At 39.8% G+C, this 13109-nt stretch overlaps 2 protein-coding genes across 10 annotated transcripts in view; one reads left to right on the forward strand and one right to left on the reverse strand.

Annotated features, from left to right (window-relative positions):
- The window catches only part of FRYL (FRY like transcription coactivator), a 276795-nt gene that overhangs the window by 46479 nt on the left and 217207 nt on the right, over nucleotides 1-13109 (forward strand). For 8 of the 9 annotated variants that reach the window (XM_060188080.1, XM_060188084.1, XM_060188082.1 and 5 more), the window contains exon 2: nucleotides 3866-4042. The exons of the other annotated variant lie outside the window; for it this stretch is intronic. The gene's annotated coding sequence lies outside the window, so the exon portion shown is untranslated. The remainder of the gene's footprint in view (nucleotides 1-3865; nucleotides 4043-13109) is intronic. 9 annotated transcript variants of the gene reach the window in all.
- Nucleotides 1-13109, reverse strand: part of LOC103128804 (forkhead box protein J3-like) — an 83799-nt gene that overhangs the window by 28391 nt on the left and 42299 nt on the right. The window lies entirely within an intron of this gene.

The raw sequence follows: 13109 nt of genomic DNA on the forward strand, positions 1-13109 counted from the left end.
TATTTAAGTATCTATACCATTTTATAGTCCCACCAGCAGCGTTGAGGGTTCCCAACCTACATTTACTGGACATAACAGTAATACATCCTCATAACAGTAATACATACTCTGGAAAATATAGAAGGGCATACAAGAAAGACTTACCTTATATCATTACTTATAAACAATATCTAGTGTTTCTTTTCCCCTCCAGGTTTTTATCTGATTTTTAAAATATAGATGAAATGGCAAGTTTTGAGTTGTGACCTTTAATTTTATTGTTTTTTGTGCTCTGGGGTTGGTATCTACATGATCTCACCACTCTTAGTAGACTTTTCCTTTTCTCTTTTCTTTCTTTTTTCTTTCTTTTCCTTAAGATTGAGATAGAGGAGAGGGGACCGCATTTCATGATACATAATGCTCACATGAGGTGCCAGGGGCTTGAGCCCAGGTCCTTGTGCACAGTAAAGTGCATCCTCTCAGGTGAGCTATTTGCCAAGCCTTGAGCCATGCCTTTTAAAAAACATTTCATACACACACACACACACACACACACACACACAAGAAATGCTTTTAATTTTATCTTATCAAAGGGCTCTTCTGTTTTTCTCTGTTTTTATTATTTGTTTTTAAATTTTTTTAAAAGATTTATTTTCATAAGCAAGGCCATAGCACTGCTTAGCTCTAGCATATGGTGTTGTTGGAATTTGAGCCCAGGACCTCAGGTATGTAATTCTGGTGCTCTATAATGTTGGATGTTCTCCCTAGTACCTTTTAGTTTTCTTCCTTCTCTCCTCCTTCTCCTCCTCCTTTTTTGTTTCATGAGCCTTTTTTTTTGTTGTTGTTGTTGCCTTTGTTGTTGGGTAGGATAGAGAGAAATCAAGAGAGGAGGGGACGATGGAGGAGAAAGATACCTGCAGACCTGCTTCACCCATTGCGAAGCCACCCCTCTCCCCCCACCGAGGTGGGGAGGCTAAGGCTCAAACTGGGATTCTTACACGGGTCCTTGTGCTTCGCTTCACTGTGCACTTAACCTGCTGAGCTACTGCCCAGCCCCCGTGAGCCTTTTAAAAAGTTTTTTCTTTCTTTTTTTAACTTTATTTTATTTGATAGAACAGAGAGAAGTTGAGAGGGAGAGACAGTCCTACTTTATCACTTGTGAAGTGTCCCCTCTGCAGGTGGGGACCGGGGACTTAAACCTGGGTCCTTGTGCAAGGTAACACATGCACTTAACCAGGTACACCACAGCCCAGTCCCCCTTCTCTTTTATTTTCAAAATGTTCATGTTTTATGATTACTTCAGAGGAACCTTAGGATGAAGTGGTAATATTTTGGACACTTACTGTGTTTGACCTGAAATTACTTGTAGGCTAGTTACAGCATAATAGTGTTGCTTTACTTATTATTTTTTTTATTCCAAATAATGTCAGATACACACTTTTTTTTATTAGTGACTTAATATTGATTTACAAAATTACATGTCAACAGGGGTATAATTCCATACTGTTCCCACCACTAGAGTTCTGAATCCCCAGTCCCTCTATTCATTATTATCTATAGCAATTTCCCTAAGATTGCAAATATGGGCTATTATTTCTACAACTATATATCTGTATATTTGTATATAATTGTCCCCCCCCCCCTTTTTAAAGGTCCCGTCTTCTCTGCCATTCCAAGCTACACATGACCCTATCACTATATCCAAATGTTCCTCTTTTTTTTCCCTCTTTCCGGGTCCTGATGGAGTTGGAGTTCAGAGCCCTCTTATCCTCTTCCTCCTATCACTCAGATAAATATCTGTACATAAATTTTTGTCTGCATTTTGATTTCCTAGGCATTATTAGGTTAGTAGTGATGACTATCTGGGCACATGATGATGAATTGCCTTTCAGTTGGCTGTTAACCTTTACATCTCCTAGTAATGTGCACATATACCTTCCTAGCTGCAGCCTCACCAGCAGCCAGTGACAGCTGCATCCTGAAAGGCCATCAGCATAGGAATTTCGTTGTTGTTCACAGAAGTGGATAATGCTGGCACTTAATAGATGCTTAATGTATGTGGTATACCTGTGTGTAAGAAAGAGAAGCCCTCTCTGAAGAAGAAAATTGTTTGTTGTGTGATTTTTAAGAGAAGTCGCTTTGTTATTGTGATCATACAACTCAGTTAACATTATTAAAAAACAAAACAAAAAATGGATGGAAGACTAAAAATCAAGCTTATGGGGGTCGGGTGGTAGTGCGTCTGGTTGAGTGCACATGTTACCATGCTCAAGGACCTGGGTTCAAGCTCCTTATCCTTAGATGTAAAGGTAAAAGCCATCTCTTTATTGTGTAAGTGGCATAGTATTTTTTTCATAGGTGATTCTATTAGTCCTTTCAGCTTGCATTCAGTTTTTGCCTTTTATAAGTAATGTCAGAAAGAACAGTCGTGGTGCATATTTATTTTTTGAGTGTGTAACTACAGAAGAATGTCACAAAGGAGGATCATCGCTGGTTCACAGGATAGATGCAGCCCTGGAGTGCCTTTTGAAGAAAGCTACTTGTAGGCTTACTACTTCAATTTTCTATTTCTTTCCAATCTTTTTTATTTATTATTGGATTGAGACAGAAATTGAGAGAGAAAGAGACAAGAGAGACACCTGTAGCCCAGCTTTAACACTCATGAAGCTTTCCCCCTGCAGGTGGGGACCAGGGACTTGAACCCAGGTCTTTGGGCACTGTAATGGGTGTGCTTACCCAGGTATGCCACTGCCTGGCCTTTTTCAAGTTTCTTAATATGTATTTTCAAGGATCATGTAAGTGGTGTTAAGGTGAAGATATTCATGTCATCAACAAACATTGGGGAGGAATGTAGGATATACTTGAGAAAGGTGTCAAGTGGAGGGAAATAGTCAGAACCTTTTAAGATGCAAGTTCACAATTCATCTTTTTTTTTTTTAAATTTTTTATTTAAGAAAGGATTAGTGAACAAAAGCATAAGGTAGGAGGGGTACAACTCCACACAATTCCCAACACCCAATCCCCATAACCCACCCCTTCCCATGGTAGCTTTCCCATTCTCTATCCCTCTGGGAGCATGGACCCAGGGTCGTTGAGGGTTGCAGAAGGTAGAAGGTCTGGCTTCTGTAATTGCTTCCCCGCTGAACATGGGCGTTGACTGGTCAGTCCATACCCCCAGTCTGCCTCTCTCTTTCCCTAGTAGGGTGTGACTCTGGGGAAGCTGAGCTCCAGGACACATTGGTGGGGTCTTTAATCTAGGGAAGCCTAGCCAGCATCCTGGTGGCATCTGGAACCTGGTGATTGAAAACAGAGTTAACATATGAAGCCAAACAATTTGTTGAGCAATCATGGATCCCAAGCTTGGAATAGTGGAGAGGAAGTGTTAGGGAGGTACTCATTGTGAACTCTAGTGTACTTCTGCTTTCAGGTATATATTCTGCAGTAGTTTATGGATATGTGTGCACATAAGCTCTCTCTCACAGAAACTGGTGTATATCTAGGTTATGGGTCATCTTTTTTTTTTTTTTTCCCTTCTCTAGATAGTTTCTTTCCATGTGTAGTTTAAAATAAAAAAAAAAAAAAAGAACCACCTGTAGCAGAGTCACTTCACAGGCGGTGAAGCAGGTCTGCAGGCGTCTCTCTGTCTCTCTTCCTCTCTATCTTCCCTTCTCTCAATTTCTCTCTGTCTCTATCCAATAACAACAACAAAAAAATTTTTTTTAAAAAAGGAAAGTATGTTCTTCTTGGCTGAATTCTTAATCATATAAATTGGTACCAATAGTACTTTGCTATAAAAACTGTTAAAATACTACTTTGTTTTAAACATGACTGCTACGAATAACCACATTTCATTCTTTTCCTCTTTTTTTTGGGGGGGGTCTTCCAGCCTTTTAACATTCCACATTCTGCTTCGTACATGGAGAATCACTGCTGTTTTGCATTGGTGTGACCACTCGTGTGCCTATAAGTACAGGCTCCAGACTGCAAAATCTTCTAGATGGATCCCTTCCAAAATTGGTGTCTTTTCTACAAATTCTGTGCCTCAAACAGCTCTTTGTGAGAGGTAAGGATACGTGCCTTTAAGAATAATAGAAATATAAAACAGTGTTTGGATTGCTTTCTTCATTTTTATGCCTTTACTATTTCTTCTTATTTGTGAATAGTTCTCATACTTTATTTGATAATTAAACAAATCACTTCTGAAAATAGCTATTATATGAGGTTTTTGGAAACTTCAACTTTCCTTGCATACTATATTCTGAGCACAGTATTATGTATAATATTTGTAAGAGAATAAACACAGAAACATGTAACTACCTTAGTGCATGTGTACTTTATCTGTGATACCTTGTTAGTAAGACTGAATTAGTTTATTCTGTTAGTGTTTTTTTCCTGTTTATTTAGGAATTTTGTGTCATTTGAGTTAAGAATATCCCTCTGGGTCATCAAAGTAGCTGTCTTGTATAGTGCACCTTGGCCTGGATTCATATCTGGTCCACACTACATCAGAGGGTGTGTTGGTACCATGGTGACTTTCCATCTCTCTCTGCCTGTCTTTTTATCTATTTGTAGTGATGACCAAGAAAAAAAAAAAGGAAAACATTTCTCTTACTACAAATTATAAATTACATACATACTTATGGAGAGGATAAGAAAGATATATAGTGGTATGGGAGGTGGCGCAGTGGATAAAGCATTGGATTCTCAAGCATGAGGTCCTGAGTTCAATTCCCGGCAGCACATGTACCAGAGTGATGTCTGGTTCTTTCTCTCTCTCTCTCTGCCTGTCTTTCTTGTGAATAAATAACTAAATAAATTCTTTTTTTTTTTTTTTTTCTATTGAAAAGAACATTGTGTTTAATAGGAAACAGCTGATAGCAGCCAATGATGTCTGGAATTACAATATTCTTTTTTTTTTTTTTTTTTGGATTTTTAAATTTTTTTTATTCTTTTTTTTTTTTTTAATTTTTTATTTAAGAAAGGATTAGTGAACAAAAGCATAAGGTGTAGGAGGGGTACAACTCCACACAATTCCCAACACCCAATCCCCATAACCCACCCCCTCCCCTGATAGCTTTCCCATTCTCTATCCCTCTGGGAGCATGGACCCAGGGTCGTTGAGGGATGCAGAAGGTAGAAGGTCTGGCTTCTGTAATTGCTTCCCCGCTGAACATGGGCGTTGACTGGTCGGTCCATACCCCCAGTCTGCCTCTCTCTTTCCCTAGTAGGGTGTGACTCTGGGGAAGCTGAGCTCCAGGACACATTGGTGGGGTCTTCAATCCAGGGAAGCCTAGCCAGCATCCTGGTGGCATCTGGAACCTGGTGATTGAAAACAGAGTTAACATATGAAGCCAAACAATTTGTTGAGCAATCATGGATCCCAAGCTTGGAATAGTGGAGAGGAAGTGTTAGGGAGGTACTCACTGCAAACTCTAGTGTAGTCCTGCTTTCAGGTATATATTTTGCAGTAGTTTATGGATACGTGTGCACATAAGCTCTCTCTCACAGAAACTGGTGTATATCTAGGTTATGGGACTTTGTTAGAAAGTGAACTACCTGAGATGAAATTAGAGTGTACTATTAAAGGAAAGGTCTCACCCGAGTAATGAAGCTGAAGGGTTGTCATTCCACACGTGAAGTCTCTGGATACATTCTGAGGTGAAGCATGTTGAGGTAGCAATCGTTGCTTTGGTTAGGTTGTGATCGGCAGATGCAATGTTATTTGGTTTGGATTGGGAGATGCATACGGGAAAGTGGGCCCTATCCAAGGGTTCCAGGACTGGGGGAAGTAGGGGCTCTATAGTGAAGATGTGAGGTTCCTGCTGTCTTAGGGTTCAAAAAGACACTCAATAGTTAATATTATCATCACATTATTTGTTAATTGGGTTAACTTTGAAAAGTCCCTTTGTTATGGTTTGCTGGACAGTACCCAGTATCTTGTATATAGCTGTGCTATTGGAAGCTTCTAATCTACTTGGTCTAGGCTTTTGAGAGAGTCCGCATATCAAATACATAGCCTATATATTAAAAAGATTCAGTTTGTCTTTTGAGAAACTTTGAGACATACAATTGATTTCCCCCTCATATTAATTAGCTACTGATTTATATGTCTACATTTTGCTAGGAGTGTACATAAACACCATTCCCACCACCAAAGGACTGTGACCCATCCCTCCCGCCCACTCCCACCCCCCACTGGCCCAGGAAGCTACATGCCTACCCCTCACCACTGGGTTTTTACTTTGGTGCCCTACTTACAATTTGATCAGGTCCTGCTTTTAGTTTCCCTTTCAGATCTTCTTAGTCAGCTTCTATTGATGAGTGGGATCATCCCTTTTTTTAAAAAAAAAGGGATATATAACCAGCTTCCCCCCCTTCACCCCCCCCTAAACAGCATTGTACTGTGTGCACTCTCATATTCTGGAAAATTTGGGAGCTTAGGTGCCAATTAGTCAAAGTTATTGAACATAACTTTTTGGGGAAGATAGAAAAACTGAGCCGAATAAATTGCTGAAATGGGAGATGTTTAAAATAAAGCTATGGAGTATGGGTAAAAATAAAATCATTAAAGTAGCCTTCTCTCTCTCTCTTTTTTTTTTTTTTTCTTAAAACTTATCTGATGTTTTTTTCTTTATTGGGGGATTAATGTTTTATATTTGACAGTAAATACAATAGTTTGTACTTACATAACATCTCTCAGTTTTCCACATTAACGGTACAACCCCCACTAGGTCCTCTGTCAACCTTTTTTTTTTTTTTTCAATTTCTTTATTGGGGAATTAATGTTTTACATTCAACAGTAAATACAATATTTTGTACATGTATAACATTTTCTAGTTTTCCATATAACAATACAACCCCCACTAGGTCCTCTGTCATCCTTTTTGACCTGTATTCTCCCCCCCCCCACACACCCCCCCCACCCCAGAATCTTTTACTTTGGTGTGATACACCAATTCCAGTTCAGGTTCTATAAAGTAGCCTTCTCTTGAGCATCAGTCAAGAGATATTTTTACCTAATGTCTGTTCTTCATGTATAAAAATACACGATGACATTAGAGCTGTAAAGAAGTAAGTCACTAAATGAAAACCATAGTGTTAGATAAGGATTTGAGAAAAGAAGATCAGGTAAAAAATGAAGTATATTCTAGTCTTAGTCATTAATTTTGTGGTGTTTTTGAGTATATTTTCAGTTTTTTTCAGCCATGAAATGACTGCATGAACTAAATGAGTCGTAATTTTTTGGTACTCTCTACACTTAAGACTTTTGATGGTGGAAAATCAATTGATATTCATTTTTCTTTAGGATAGCTTTTCTACCCTAGCCTATCTGAGCAGCAATTTCTTACTTTTAATTAATTATTTAAATTTTATTTATTGGTTGACTTTGATAGAGGGAGAGAAATTGAGAGGGAAAGGATACGTAGAGAGGGAAACACCTGTAGCAACTGCCTTTACTCACGAAGCTTCATAGGGCCTTGAAGCTACGAGTCTACATGGTTTATATATATATATATATATATATATACACACACACACACACACATATATATATTTACTCCCATTTGTTGCCCTTGTTTTTTTATTGTTGTAGTTATTGATATCATCATTGTTGGATAGGACAGAGGGAAATGGAGAGAGGAGGGGGAGGCAGAGGGGAGAGAAAGATAGATACCTGCAGACCTGTTTCACTGCTTGTGAAGCGGCTCCCCTGCAGGTGGGGAGCGGGATCTCGAACCGGTATCTTTACTCGGATCCTTGTGCTTTGCTCCACGTGCACTTAACCTGTTGCGCTACTGCCCGAATCCCAAGCCTGCATGTTGTAATGTGCACTCTACCAAGTGTGCGACCACCTTGCTCCCTCTGAACATCACTCTTTTTTACCTTTTATTTATGTGTTTTTTATTGTGGGGATAGAATCAGGTCATATTGCTAGGACTTTGTCTTTTCTTTGAAATGTGACATTAGAATAAGGCCTTTACTGTCCGACCACTTTTCAGTTAGTTTCTTTCAAATTTGATGTCTTCTTTATTCCTTCCTCCCCCAACCCCATATTTTCACCTGCCTCTTCTATTGACGTATAGACTTTTCTTTCCAAATGTTCCTGTTCTGTCTCTTCTGTTACATCAGTAGCTTTTGTGTTTTGCTCCCTATCTAATGGCCATCACTTTTACCTTGGTTATTTTTGAGGGTCACTACTGCTGAGACCAGTAGAACCATCTGGAGGCCCTTAAAAGATAATAATACATCTTCTCTTATGGAATTGGGAACAGTATGTGGAAACCCCCCCCCCCATGAACTTTTTTTTTGAATTTTTATTTTTTTAAGAAATGCTCTTTTTTTTCTTTTAAATGTTTTTTTTTTAAACTTTCTTTAAACATTATTTATTTATTATTGGATAGAGACAGAGAGAAATTGAGGGGAAGGGGAGATAGAGATGGAGAGAGACAGAGAGAGAGACACCTGCAGCCCTGCTTCACCACTCGTGAAGCATTCCCCCTGCAGTTGGGGACCAGGGGCTTGAACCCGGTTCCACGCACTGTAGTGTGTGCGCTTAACCAGGTGCACCACCACCTGGCCCCCTCTTTTTTGAATTTTTAAAAATTATCTTTATTTGTTGGATAGACAGAAATTGAGAGGGGAGTGGGAGATGGAGAGAGACAGAGGCACATGCAGCACTGCTTCAGCACTCGCGAAGCTTTCCCCCCTGCAGGTGGGGACCAGGGTGCTCAAACCTGGTCTTTTTGTACTATAACATATCTGCTCAACCAGGTGCACCACCACCCAGCCCCCAGGATGTGAACTTTCATCAAGTAGCTGAATGGCTAGCCAACACAAGGTGACTAGGATTTATGTTCTCCTCACACCTCAGCACTTAAAAAAATTTTTTTAATCAACTTATATTCCTTTTATTATTATTATCTTTATTTGTTGGATAGAGACAGCCAGAAATTAAGAGAGAAGAGGGTGATAGAAAGACAGAGACCTACAATATTGCTTCGCCACTTGCAAAGCTTTCCCCCTGCAGGTGGGGGTTGGGGGCTTGAATCTGGGTCCTTGCACATTGTAACATGTGCGCTCAACCAAGTGCACTACTACCTGGCCCCCTGCCTCAGCACTTTCTACCTTAACCTCGTTATCACTTAGAATTATCTCATTTCTGAGGTCTTGGAAAACTTCACCAGATGACAACTTGTTACCATGTCACACTGTTACCATGTCTTTTGTCTTTTGTTTGTTTCTTGAAATTTTTTTGTTTTTCTATACTGGTCCAAAAAGGATGACAGTGGACCTAGTGGGGGTTGTATTGTTATATGGAAAACTGGGAAATATTATGCATGTACAAACTATTGTATTAACTGTTGAACGTAAAACATTAATTCCCCAATAAAGAAATTAAAAAAAAAATTCTTGTTTTTCTAATCTTGCCAGCTGTGACTTAGCCTTATATTAGTTTTCTTTCCCCAAGCCCCATGGGCATACCTGCTACAGCATCTTACAGTCTTCCACTCTTTCATCATTGTGAGGAGTTTACCTTACCAGGTATTAAGCTGAAATTAATTTACCATAGGTAGCCGCACTTCCTAGATTAAGAAGCGTGATGCAGTTGGGAAAGGTTTCCTATCTGTGATTAGTTCTACTTCACAATCATTTGTGTGATTGCTAACCTGCTTCCTTTCAAACTTTGCTTCTTACTTTTTTCTTTGGATGATATCTTACCTGTGACTGTTGAGTTGACTTTCTGGACAAGTTAACAAACACTCTGATTTCTTTTTTAAGAAATAGGTTTAAAAACAAACTTATCATGAAGGAAAACAAAAAGAGAGAGAAGACCAGAGTGCTGCTCAAGTCTGGCATATGGTGGTGCTGAGGATTAAAATATTTAGCCTCTGGGACCTTAGGCATGCATGTCTATACTCTTAACAGGCTGAGCTATTGCTCTGGCCCCTGACCTGTTCTTTATACTTCAGGTTATTATTATTACTACTACTATTACTATTTTAAGTCCAAAGAAGAAATTGCTGCTTCTTATTTTGGAAAAATTTAAAATATGTTAAATGTAAAGAAACTGGTTTTCATGATGCAGGTTCAATAACTGCCAGATTTTCTCTTCTACTTTTCCCTCACTCCTGTATTATTTTAGATCAAATCCTAGACATCATATAATTCATTTGTATTTCAGTATCTTTTTTTTCTATGTGGTTATCTGGCTTTCACACATGCACGATAGCAGCATTCCTGGGGCAACAACCCCCCCTCCTTTTTATGAGGAATGAGTAGATAGATCAGATATGATACCACAGTATCACTTCACTGTCTGTGGAGATTACTCTGGTGCCATGCTAATGCTGCATGGTGCCAGCACTTGAACCCAGAGCACTGTATGTGGTTAAGACATGCCTCATCCCACTGGGTGAGCTATCCCTGTGCCCATTTGGTTTGTATTTTTAAAGTATAATAACTTTCATGTAAAGAATAAATGGGATCAGGTGGTGTAGTACCCAGCAGAGTGCACTCATTGCCATGCACACATTTCTAGGTTCAGGCTCCCCATCCCCTACCTGCAATGCTGCTGCTGCTCTCCCTCTATCTCTTCCTCTCTTGTTTCTCTCTGTCTCTATCAGAAAAGAAAACATGTAGGCACCAAGCCACAATGATAAATAACTCAGTGGCAATTTTTTTTAAAAAAGAATTTATTTATTCATGAGAAAGAGGCAGAGAGAGAAAGAACCAGTCACCACTCTGGCATACATGCTGCCGGGGATTGAACTGAGGACCTCATGGTTGAGAATCCAATGCTTTATCCACTGCGCCACCTCCTGGACCATGGCAATTTTTTTTTTTTTAAACAAGAGACTTCTTTTTTAATATTTATTTATTTTCCCTTTTGTTGCTCTTGTTTTTCATTGTTGTAGTAGTTATTATTATTGTTGTTATTGATGTCGCTGTTAGATAGGACAGAGAGAAATGGAGAGAGGGGGAGAGAAAGACAGACACCTGCAGACCTGCTTCACCGCCTGTGAAGCGACTCCCCTGCTGGTGGGGAGCTGGGGGCTCGAACACTTTGTGCCATGTGCGCTTAACCCACTGCACTACTGCCCGACTCCCGGCATTTTTTTTTTTTAAAGAACATAACCATGACAACATTATAATGCTTAAAAAAAGCATTAACTTCAGTATTGCCAAATACTTAATCAGTGCTAATTCTAGTCTTTTCATATGTTTAAAAAAAAGCTGTGGATTGACTGGTCTAGGATCTGTATCCAGCTAAGCTTTTCCTCTGTTCTAACTGGTGATTTTTCTTTTTTTCTTTCTAAGTTTCTTCCTCATCTCTTTTTTGTCCTTCAAATGTATTGTTGAACAAATTGGGTGTTCTGTAGATGTAGATGTTTTGATTACATCCCTGTGATGTGATTAAACATATTCAGCTGTCTTTTATATATTTCCTGTTAATTGGTAGTTGTATCTAGAGACTTGCTCAGATTCAGGTTCCATTTCTTTTGACATGTCCGATTTTTGGCAAATGTCTATTCACATAACGTCTGGGCCTCTCTGTCCTGATTAGTTGCCATTTTTGCTCAATTCTTTAGATGAGGATTGGCAAACTATAAGAGGGTAGACACTGTATATTTTAGGCTGTATGGGCCATCTGGTCTCTTCTTCTGAAGCTACTAAATTCTGTTGTTGCAATAGAGAAGGAGCCATAGACAAAATATAAATGGACTAGCAGACTGTTCAATAAAATGCCACAGGCATTTGAACTTCATTTCTTACCATGGCATTTCAATATGGTGCCAGGGCTTGATCCTGAGCTGTGTGCAGAGAAAGGCATGTGCTGTACTTCTGAGCTGTCTATGAGCTTCCCCCACCACCCCAAGTGTAATTGCTGGGGCTCGTTGCCTGTACTACGAATCCACTGCTCCTGGTGGCCATCTTTTCCCCATGGTTGTTGTTGGTGTTGCTGCTGCTGCTGTTGGATAAGACAGAGAGAAATTGAGGAAGGAGTGGTAGACAGAGAAGGGGAGAGAAGGACAGACACCTCCAGGCCCAGGCGTGGGGGGAGTCACGTGAGGGAGGTGATATGTCGCTGGGGGCTCAAACTGGGATCCTTGCACAGATCTTTACGCTTCACACTAGGTGCATTTAACCCGGTGTGCTATCGCCTGGCCCCCTCTTTGAGCCATTTTTTGAGCATACTTGTGTATTAAGTTGTTGTACATCTTAAATTCATACAGTGTTGTGTGGCTATCTCCCAGAGCTATGACTTCCATCTTGTCTTGCTTACAGGCATTTGAATTCCTGTTTCTCAGATCTTTAAGACTCCTACTGAAATATGCCACTGACTTTCAATTTATTTTAAAAATTATTTATTTGGATGTAGACAGAGAAATTGAGGGGGAAGGGGGAGATAAAGAGGGAGAGAGAAAGACACCTGCAGCACTACTTCACAACTCATGAAGCTTCCCTGCTGCAGGTGGGGACTGGGAGCTTGAACTTGGGTCCTCATTGTAACATGTACATTCTTCAGGGACGTCATTACCCAGTTCCTAAGACTTACACAGTTCCACAGCTTACAGTTGGCTTATTGTGGAACTTCTCAGCTTCTATAATTGCATGAGGCAACTCCTTTCCCTGTCTTTCTGTCTTTCTGTCTTTCTGTCTTTCTGTCTTTCTGTCTGTCTGTCTGTCTGTCTATTTATCTTTCTATCTGTCTGTCTGTCTATGGCCATACCACCCTGAACATGCTCGATCTTTGTCTGTCTGTCTGTCTGTCTGTCTGTCTATCTATCTATCTATCTGTTATCTCCTTATGGTTCTGTCTCTCTCTCTCTCTCTCTCTCTTTCTCTCATCTCTGACTTAATACACCTCCTCATTGAACATGAAAGTCTACCTGAAAGTGGAAGGCTGTGAAATCAAGAATTTTAAGTTTGGAAGTTTGTTCCTCTTATCACTTGCCTTTCAGCAACTAAACCAATACTCTTCTTCCTCTCTCCTTTAGTTCATCTTCATTTTCTGTCTCGGCATCTCTTTGAACCATATCTCCCCCCTCTTTTCCCTGAAGACAAATCCTAACTAGCCTAAGCTTTTTTTCAATCTACCCACATACTCTGTGTTTCCTTTGTTGTTC

The sequence above is a fragment of the Erinaceus europaeus genome, chromosome 3, assembly GCF_950295315.1.
Source record: "Erinaceus europaeus chromosome 3, mEriEur2.1, whole genome shotgun sequence".
In the NCBI taxonomy this organism is placed as follows: Eukaryota; Metazoa; Chordata; class Mammalia; order Eulipotyphla; family Erinaceidae; genus Erinaceus; species Erinaceus europaeus.